At 38.4% G+C, this 11,017-nt stretch overlaps 1 long non-coding RNA gene across 1 annotated transcript in view; it reads left to right on the top strand.

Moving 5' to 3' along the window:
• Positions 1-11,017, top strand: part of LOC148742493 (uncharacterized) — a 307,714-nt gene that overhangs the window by 250,917 nt on the left and 45,780 nt on the right. The window lies entirely within an intron of this gene.

Raw genomic sequence — 11,017 nt, forward strand, 5'->3', positions numbered from 1 at the left:
CACTACAGAAACTTTTTACTGTGCTCGCCAAGATCATTACTTGGACAGCTTTTGGAGAATTATCAGCGGTTATCACCTATTGCATAAGGTTTAAGCTGTAGGACCTTGTTGCTTTATCACAAAAGAGCAGTCTATTATTGTTACTGCAAGGCAGATAATGGCTTGCGTTCTTTAGAAATAGCCTAACCTAATAAAATGATAAATATAAGGAAGCATATATATATAGTTTTCCTATTCTATCACTGGCGCCGGGGAAAAGTGTGCTTTCGTTTAATAGTTACAACTAAATTAGCGAGCAGAACTTACTTATGTGGTGCATTTTATAATTAGGTGCCATTCATGGTCATTCACTTGAGATTTATTTTGCACGTGGCGGTGCAAATTGAGTCCAATCGACATGCATCAGTGACAGAGTTGGAAAGCAGAGCTTTCCTTTAATAGTTATAATTAGCGAGCAGAACTTACTTATGGGGTGCATTCTATAATTAGGTGCCATTCAAGGTCATTCACTTCAGATTTCTTTTGCACTTGGCGGTGAGAATTGAGTCCAGTCGACATGCATCAGTGACAGAGTTGGAGAGCTGTGCTTTCCTTTAATAGTTATAATTAGCGCAGCGACAGAGATGGAAAGCTGTGCTTTCCTATAATAATTATGATAGGCAAGAAGACCTTCCTTATCTTTTTCTGGGCTATCACTCGAGGGAAACAGAGAAGTTTTAATTTTTTGAGATAATAACGCGCATGTGGACAAAGATAGAGTGGTAGAAACTTCCTCGTATAAAGCCAGAAAATCTGCGAAGGGAAAGATCTAAATAATCTACAGACTTGAGGCCAGTTTATCAAGAAGTTAAATTAAACTATATTAGTATAATTTCAGAGCTGAAAAAAGAGTTTCCAGCAATCTGATTGGTCGAGCGGTTCCTTATATGACGCTATATAAACCGCTCCGCGCGGTTCATATAAAACGTTAAACTAAAATGTTAATAAATGTTACTAAAATGTTATGATTTTAGAAATTTCTCTGTTGTTCAGCTCTGAAATTATACTAAAACAATTATTCGCCTTAGGTTCGGTGAGTATTGTCGAATAATCCCCTCGACTTCGTCTCGGGGATTATTCGACGATATTCACCTCGCCTTCGGCGAATAATTGTTAAATATAACCAAAGTAAAACGCGCGCTCTGATTGGTCAATTCAGTGTCCACCATTTGCCTAATAGTGTGCGCTGCTGACGTGAGCAAATGCAAAGGCTAGTTTTCCGCGCGCGCTTGTTTTTTCTGGTCACGCCAGACTTGTTAAATAAAAGAAAACTCTTTTGCTACAGTGTATCAATGATATGTTATAAAACAAATGGTAAACGCTACAGCAATCACTATTGAGTTATTAATGCACTTGGAGAAGTTTGCTGAGCACTCAAGAAGCTAAAGTCGCTGTCGGCTATCGCCTGGCGGAACTCTTACGCCTCTTTCGTGCATAGCAACCACCCACGTGTATCTATAACTCAATAGTGTACGCTGTGATGTTTACCCTTTGTTAATTTGTGTATGTTTCAGGTTTCATGTTTTTTCCATCTTAAATCTTCTACTGAATTGAAAAGGAGCCACCAGTACTCCGCTCTGGTATAACTGACCCAAACTGAATGCAGAGTAGATTGAGCTAACAAGCGAAGCCTTGTTTCGCTCCTTGAGCATAATTATAAGTTTAGATAATTTAGGTAAGCAGAATTTTCCGACTTGGGGCCAGGTGCACTGGGAATTTTGTTTTCTTGCGAAAAAAATCTATGATCTGTTTAGTGAGACAAGAGTGTCCGGTGCATTATTCTCACACATTTTCAACATGTTAGTCCTACCATGTGGTTGCAGCGTCTCGAAGAGGAAAGTTCAAGTCCATTTTTTTCTGTAATGCCATGCGGCACTTCTTTAATGCTATGTGAACTAGAAAAACAGGGAATTGAAAGATTAACCTTGACTTTTTGATATACACTTTCTATTTTTTGTATTTTAGGTAAGAATGAGAAGACCTTTTGTCGAGGGTGTAGATCACTATGAATCGCACCACTTTCTCTGATTTATATTTTTACTATTCCATGCTTCCACCGGACCAAGAGGTACGCCTAATTATTCCCTTAGATAAGACTTTCATGGAAAGCTCAAAACTCCCCTAATTATCCGAAAACTGCTTTTGAAGTTAAACAGTTTTTGTTTTACGACGTTATGTGCTCGTGCCAAGTCGGTTACAGAGCCTTACAGTTCGGAGAAACTGTGATAGATTTGAATGAAAATTGTTAATCCCCGACTTATCAAGTTTCTTGAAGATCCCAAGCTTGTATCACTATACTATCATTATTTTGTCTCGGACCTAAGGTATAAGAAAAAGATAAAAGAAAATTAATTCCAGATAGCTTGAAACTGATCAGAAGACACCATTCGCGTCTTAGCTTTAGAACTCTGAAACATTTTGAGTATCAAGTGCTTGTCATGTTGGCAGAAGCTTCGCTCATCATTGCATACTCTCGTTCGTTCACAGATAAACGAATACAAGGACAAACATAACGGAAGTATTAGAATTAATATAATATCCATTTCTCCTTTTCTGTGACCTATGACATTTAAAGTTAGTTTTTTAAACTGAGCGATAATTCCCCACCATCGTTTAAAAGCAATGAGAAGCAAAACATTATAAACCGTATTCTCATAGTGAGAAGCCTTTAGTAACGTTCAATTAGAAACTGTTGGTGAGAAAGTGAATAAGGGCCTCTTTACATGGAGGTGGGGGACCCCAAGTAGGTGAGGTAGCCTGCCTAAGTGGAGTGACCCGCTTAGGTGGGATGACCCGCCTAAGCGGGTAGCCCAGTCTACCAGGTAGGGTAACCCTGTCAGCCGACGTGACAATTTGCCACGCAAACGGCTCAGGGTAGGGTAACCCGTCTAGCCAGGGCCACGTTCATGGAAAAAAGCTCAAAAACGAAACAAGCGTGTTGTAAAACTTTCCTAGCTGTCCCATACAGAATTAAAACGTTAGAACACCAAATTTTACGTCCTCTTACTAATGAAACCTCGGAAGTGATTAACTTACATTTTTACTTTGAGCTCAACACTGCCGCATTCATATGTTATCGACCTATTGGCGTAAATCTTATGGAAAAACAAATGACGTCCCATAAGAAGGAGTCTAATAGGAATAAAAGTGATGGCAAAGCAATTCCAAAACAGCAGAAATCACCAGAAATTGCAACGGATACACAAGGAGTCTAAAATATTCACGTTTCGGAATAATTAGCGTTGTAAATCAGCCATATTTCGTTATCACTACATTTCCATATAACGTATCAACACAGGCGACCCAACCGTGCTTTGTGATTTTGGGGTCTAAAGGTCATTAGCGGCAATACCTAAAATAATAAGATACAATTTTAAGCGTAAGCGTGAGCCGTTAAGAAAGGGAAAAAATTTAAAAAATATTAAGTAAAAATTAAAACGGATAGATAACACATTAAGTCTCCTTATCATATTTCCATGGCCGCTCTATCGCCAACGGTCGTTTCAACGCTGTTTTGGCGACATTCTTTGTAACTGGTGTGATGTTACCAGTCTACTGTATAAAGAAAAACAGGAGGCTGATCACTTCAACCTGTCTCGAATACCAACCATCTCCACTCGAAGGCTGATAAATTCCACAAAAGTCGACCGATATCCGTCAAATTTCCGTCCGTGAGAGTGCTTTATCAATACCTAATAATAATGCTGCTCGAACGGATAGGTATCAGCAAAGCGTTAAAAGGACTGTAAACGACAAAGCGGCTGAGGAAAAAAAAGTAAGGAGACTCAACACGTTATATTCGTTGCTTTTATCATCCTTTTTAATTTTCTTAATTTTTTTCTTATATTTTTTCCTTTTTTTTAACGTCCCACGCTCACGCTTAGAGTTAGATCTTAATCTTTTAGGTTCAAAACAGGTTCAAACTGTCAACGGTACGTTCCTTGCGTAACCTAACACCGTGTAACACATCGCTTTTATGAATAAGCACAAACGTTTCCGAGAATAAATCTTTCGTCTTTCTCGAGACGTCAGCTTGGGACGCCTATGCTTAAGGTCCCTAATTACAAGCCCAACAACAACCTCGACAAATTTCACCCCGGCACCACAGGGTTGTAAGATTGTATGTAAAGGTATTTTATTTTCCGACCACGGCCAGGCGGGCTACCTCACCTACCTAGGGTCCTCCACCTCCGTGTAAACAGGCCCTAACTCATAACTTTATCTGTGACCTGTGATAGTGTGAATCAGTGACGCTCAACTTATCCCGTTTAACGTCATCATCATTTCGTTGCAAGAGAATATCAACTCTCAGCTGATATTCTCATGTGCGTCATCCTCATCATCAATTTTAGTTAATTTTATTACCCTGTCCGTCAAAATCAAATACAGAAGGAAATTCCATTCATCGGAGTTATCGCTCTCTCTATTGATCAATAGTTCATTAATTAAAAATTCATCTCTTTACCTATCTGTCTATTTTTTCTTTTAGTTAAATTCCAAGGAAGGAAAATCTTAGCAATTTTAAAGAGGATGCTGACAGACATTATTTTCTATTGAATAAAGGGGTAAGTTTCTAAAGAAACTGTGATTCTGCGTCGGTGGGGGTAACAAGGTCATTTGGTGATATCAACTAAGTTGAAGTTGTAAATTGGCCACCATAAAGAGTTAAAAAGCTGACGTTTCGATCATTAGCCCTTCGTCAGAGCGAATGGAGGAGTTATGGGTTGTGTGGGGGTTTTATGCCGAAAGTGGAGCTACGCTATTAGTGGGAACACGGTGACGAGAAAAACGCTAGACCTTTTAATCTACCTAATCATTCTGACTAGCATATGGCAATCTGCGGTATTTCCTTACATTTAGGTAGCTCGGAGAGCCGCAAAACTCTTGAACAAAATTTTATCTTTCAAATGGGCACTATTAACCCCATAGGTATCAACGAACGCTTTTCATTCTACTAATATATTCATGTTTATCTCGTCACCATGTTCCCACCAATAGCGTAGCTCCACTTTCTGCATAAGACCCACCCACAACCCATAATTCCTCCATTCGCTCTGACGAAGAGCTTATACTCAAAACGTCAGCTTTTTAATTATTTTCTATTGCCTTTTATTACTTATTTAATCATCTATCAATATTCATTTCGTAGAGTATGTCTGTCGGAATAAAGATCATCGTCAATATCGGGAGCGGGCAGCTAAGTACGAATGTCATACCAACCCTGAAGCCATGCAGTTCATAGATTGCCTTTTTTCCTGTGGTGCTTGTTAGAAAGTGTCTGTGATCGGTATCTTTGCTCTCCTAACTGACCAAACTCAGTTTATACTAATTTAGTGGCTTTCAATTGCCTGGCTGCGACTACTTTGCTGTGAGCAGTTTCTCTTTGCTTTATTGAGGCAGGCATATACTTTTTTATGATATTTGATCCACATAGTTAATGAAATCAGAATTACCTATTAACGAGGACATTTTGCTCTAAGCCTTTTAGGGCGCCGTGAGCGAGGAAAAGTCAAGTAATAAGACACTTTTTAAAAAATACGTGTTAAAAATGTTTCCAGTCTTTGGCTAAACAAAGCGCTAAAAATATATGACTCTATGTGGACATTCAAGAGAAACAGAACACGCGTATAAGAGAAAGAGCATAAGCCGTATTTATTTACAGGATTCTTACACCAGAAAGTTTCAGTGGAAAGTTACCGCTGCACACATTTTTCCAGTAAAAGGAACTTATCAAAGACACTTCATAGAAAACTTGTTGAAGAAAAAAAATTGGCTTAAATCCCTAACCATTGTCCTTGCCAAGTCATCTTGAACGCTTCTTTCAACTCATCATTCGCCTACAGGTGCACTCTTCACAACGAAAAATAAGTAATTAAAATGATCACAACACTCAGTTTTAATAAAACTCCTTTCACTTCGTAAAAAATTCCAAACTGAGGGATTAAAATAGGCGTGAACGAAAATTAAAAGACAACAATAAGTAAATGTAGACTCTTTGTCTCGTCTCAACTCTTAGATGAACTGTTGCCGCATACGCGGCTTCCGATCCATCTCCAAAATCGCGTAATTGAATTGAAATTACGCTCTCGTCTGAAAGATAACATCTTTGGATCTGGATACCTACGGCCTTTGACAGATCAGATAACTATTGCGAGTATCTGAAAGGAAGTCCCTCGTGGAGAAGGTCGTCCCAGCCATTTTTCAGTTTACATAGATCTTGGAAGAGTGTCTTGATCGTTGTGAAAAGAGGTGAAATTCAGCCAGTGGATCGTATAACTTGACCACGACCTTGAGTACTGTGCGCTCGTTTAAGGTAATTCTTTAGCCACGAGTTCGAGGAGATTATTCGACAAAATTCACCGAACCTGAGGCGAACAATTGTTTCAGTATAATTTCAGAGCAGAGCTGAACAACAGAGAAATTTCTAAAATCATAACAATTTAGTAACATTTATTAACATCTTATTTTAACATTTTTCTCCCTGGAAATTATGTCATTGAAATTCACATTAGTTAGTTGAATAAAACTCCTTAAGCTTGTAAAAATTCCAAACTGAGGAATTAGACAACAGCAATCCAAAGTAAACTGCGTACTGAAAATAAATAAAAAAGACTAAGATACAAGAGCAAAATGTACACGACAGCCTCTTTTCAATGTCAAGGCCAAGCCCAATGTCCCCAACGCGATTGGCCAGTTCACAAAAAATCACGCACACCAGGCGTGAAAACAAAACAACGCGGGGGGGAGAGGGGAGAAGCGAAATTGAAGTCAAAAGAGAAAGAAACTTTCTAGGGAGACCCTTCGTTGAATAGGTGCAGTTTCGCAAATCCCTCTCTGGATTTCTCAAAGTCGTGAAACATAAAAACCCACGCGCTCCTGAATTGGATTTCTCATTTGAAATCCAGCTTAAGGACGGTTTTCTCAGCGTCGCATTCCGTTTTCAGATTCCACGTTTTGCCTTAAGGTAATTTCCTTCAAATTTTTCGACTATCAAACTTTTTTTGAAATTTGGTATATTTAACATTCATGAAATAAAAAAAATGGGGGTCACCGTGCTTGTTTACACGTCAGCAAGCTCATAAAATGGGATATTTTTCCCTGGTTGTGCGTTAAAATTTCGAATCACCTTTATCAGAATTTAGCCTTGGTAACTTGAAAGACACAACGTTTTACTTTGAAATTAAAGCTTATATTATTAAAATAAGCAGTATTGCTTCATTTTAGCTGTTTTTGATTGCCTGGTTGTGGGGATTTTTCACTTTTTCGAACAGTTCCGTTCTTAGCTTGAATCCTGACCTTGGCCAAAATACACCAAGTACGGAACTATTATCCAAAAAAAATCATGTTGTACTAAAAAAATTTTTTCTTCAAAAATATTCTTTATTAGACTGTTCTTAGCAAGCACCTGAAAAGAAATTGGGCGTCACCGTGCTTGTTTCCTCACAAACTGCCGTGAAAGGTTGATATGGTTTTGAGGTTGCAGTCATCCTCTGTCATATGACGCTCCTAGCCTATCGCCACATTTTCCTTTTCATTATCCTCTTTCCACAGGTTTCTTTTGCTTTCTAAACTTTCCAGACATGATTCCTTTGCCGACTTTTCAATTTCGGGCCCTACTTCCCTCTCGCGAGCCTTCAGCGTGGACTCTCCAAGTGATGGTGAGTAGGACCTACGCTTGCGTGTAGCAACCCCATAAATATGTCGATTTTTAAATCGGCATAATAAGTTAAAAATTTATTTAAAAATTGGCTGGATGTTAAATGGGTGCTTTTGTTGTGGAAACAATATTCTTAGCAACATTAAATGTAAACAAACCCGCTGTGACCTTCGTGTTTACATCAAAGATTGGTCTCCCTCGCGTTGTTCCGGTGCCACCTGCCGTGGGTCTTATTTCTTCTACAGATATTTGTCTCTCCACACTCGGAGTTTGAACAGTTTATGTAGAGTAGTGATCCTAGCCCAGAGACTGTTTCTTTTACGCAGTCGGAGAGCCGTAGAGCTGCCCCACACGCTTCACAGCTCCCGTCCAAAGCCTCAGTGAGGACATTTCATTCTACAACACGACGGCCCCGAAGTGGAAATCTACTGCAGACTTCCGGATCACGCACTTCCTTTTCATTTTCTTGTTTTTCGAGAGCAGACCTGGAAGTGTCAGCCGATTTGCGGCATTCTTATTACGAATAAAAGCTTTTGCTCCGCCAAAGCGTCCCCTGTCTGTTCTTTTCACGCTAGCGGGAAGAACGGCCGCCATCTTCGATGTCGCAATGTTATGAGCAGAAAAGGTTGCGCAGTGCAAAACGAGGGAATCACCCTGAAATCCGAAATCTGGATTTCCAAAATCCAGATTTTCCAATGAAAAGCAAAGATTTCTTTGAACGCGGTTTCTTATTTCTGATTGGCCATGACTTCCTCTCGTCTCAGTTACCTAGCAATCACATTCAAAATGGCGGACGGCTGTGGATTGAATACTGAAAGTATTGATGTCGCACTGTATAGTCAGGACGGTTGGTTTCGACAGCTGTGTTACATTTGGCAACCTTTTCTAAAAAAAGAGTATTCTCCTCTTCACTCTGTACATCGGATGTGGGAAGTAACTTCAAACCCTCCTGGATGAAAATTCGAATTTATACTTAAACAGGTGAGGTCTAATAACAAGACTTTCAACTTATTCAATGTCTGTGACATGTATCTTATTAGTAACACTGCGTACTTATCCTTTAACAAATGTTGAAAGAACTGATCACCAAGCAATGGATTGGTGGACAAAACAATGACCTCCAGTTCATTTACCTAACCTCGTTGGACTACTCATAGTACATAGACCATACAACCTTTTGATTCTTTCGTTTTCCTTTTTGTTAGTCACAACAAACACCACGAAATTTAGGCGATTATTTTAAATATCCTAAATTCTTCCATCGAAATATAGTGCAAAGTCATTTAACCTCCCTCAGTATCGGTCATGAAGTGAGGCGAGCAATCGATAAAATGAGCTGTTTGGTCCGTCAGTATGATATACGTTTATTATCCAATTGTGCTTCGTAGAGTACAAATAACGCGCGAGACGAGTACAGATGTCACGCGATATTTGTACTTCAGAAATGTCCACGAAACTCGCCCGCACTGAAATAACAATTTGGCGTGTTGGATAATAATCTCTTATTAGACGTTTTGTTATGTAGTATCACTGAGCATTTTTAGTCGTTGTTTGTAGTTGACTCGCCCTATGGGCTAGTTAAAATACAGCACAACTCGTAAAAATACTCAGCAATATACTACACAAAAAACGTCTGACTAATAAGATATATTTATTATCCAATTGTGTTTTGAAGAGTACAAATAACGTACAAGACATGCAAGCACAAATATCACGCGATATTTGTACTCCAGAAATATCTGCTAAATTCTCTCACACTGAAATAACAATTTAGCGTGTTGGATAATAAATCTCGTCTTAGATGTTTTGTTGTGTAGTATCGCTGAGTAGTTTTTTACTCATTGTTTGTATTTTGACTTGCCCTACGGGCTCGTCAAAATACAGCACAACTTGTAAAAATACTCAGCAATACTACACAACAAAACAATATATGTATTGACTTACAGTGTGTACTAGAAACAAAATGTATCAAGAGCTTCATGAATTGAAATTTCATTAATTCAATTTCTCAAATGGAAAACATATTTTGACGAGTGCTGCCACAGCTTGTATCAATTGAAAGTGTTTCTGTTCTGGTAAATTAAAGCTCCCTTAGATATATACATTGTGTTTGTAAGGCCCTTTATTTATAAGCCCTTCTAAAACCTCTTACAAAGTTGTTTATGCTCGTACTATTAATTAAACCAGCAGTCTTATACTGTTACACTGAGTATTAATGGTATTGTTTTCAGCACAGTACTTGTGCATTTTGGGGTCAAAAATCACTATAATGTGAATAAAACTAGTCTACAGTACCATGTACATTAGCATCAATGTTATCCAAGAAAAAAAAAAACCACAGTCACTTATAAAACAACATTGAAGAATGAAGTAGGCCCTTTATTTATACGCCCTTCTAAAACCCCTTACAAAGTTGTATATGCTCAGACTATTAATTAAACCAGCAGTTTTATACTGTTTTGCTGAGTATTAATGGTATTGTTTTCAGTGCAGTACTTGTATACAGACGTATTTGTTACATTTTAGGGTCCAAAGTCACTATAATGTGAAATAAACTGATCTGCAATACATGTACATCAGCATCAATGTTATCCAAGAAAAAAACAGTTGCCAATAAAACAACATTGAAGAATGAATTAGGGGTCGAAATGGTGTGACATACATGCTGTACAGTTGTACATATTTTTGGCTCAGACAAACAGTTCTCTTGCCTCATCTTGATTTCTTTGTCCACATTTTGAGATTGCTTTAGCATTAACACCATATCTAATAGTGTTTTGTCCCCTGTACCATTTACAATACATGTTAGTTTTGCTGGTTGACTCTCTGATGGAAATTTTTATCACTGTTCAAGTTGTTTCTCTGACTGTTACAATTCTCATGTGTTGGTGTCATGGCAACCACATATTTATTATAGAAGTCAATACAAAATTTTTTATGTAATTTGAACCTTACTGGATTAAGCTTTCAGTAGTGATGCTGGGCATCCCTATGACAACCCTTGTTGAAAATCTTTCCTTTTTAGCTTTTGGGGGCAAATGAGTTAATTGTTCTTAGTTTTTGCTCTGAATCTGGCTTCAATTGGCTCACTGTTCCCTCTCTTGGTACAGTAGTGTCCAGTCCACCAGCAAGGACCGTTTCGTTGTTTAATTTTCACCTGCAGTTCAAACTGATTATTCATTGAAAATTTTGACTAGATTTGCTTCAAAATTTTGCCTATTAACATTTGGCTTTGTAGCTGATAGTTGGTAGTAGACTGCTCAACTAGTATCTCGGAGGCAGGGGTTCGAATCCTTTCAAAGCCTGAATGTTTTCTGGTTT

The sequence above is a fragment of the Stylophora pistillata genome, chromosome 1 (genome assembly GCF_964205215.1).
Source record: "Stylophora pistillata chromosome 1, jaStyPist1.2, whole genome shotgun sequence".
Classification (NCBI taxonomy): domain Eukaryota; kingdom Metazoa; phylum Cnidaria; class Anthozoa; order Scleractinia; family Pocilloporidae; genus Stylophora; species Stylophora pistillata.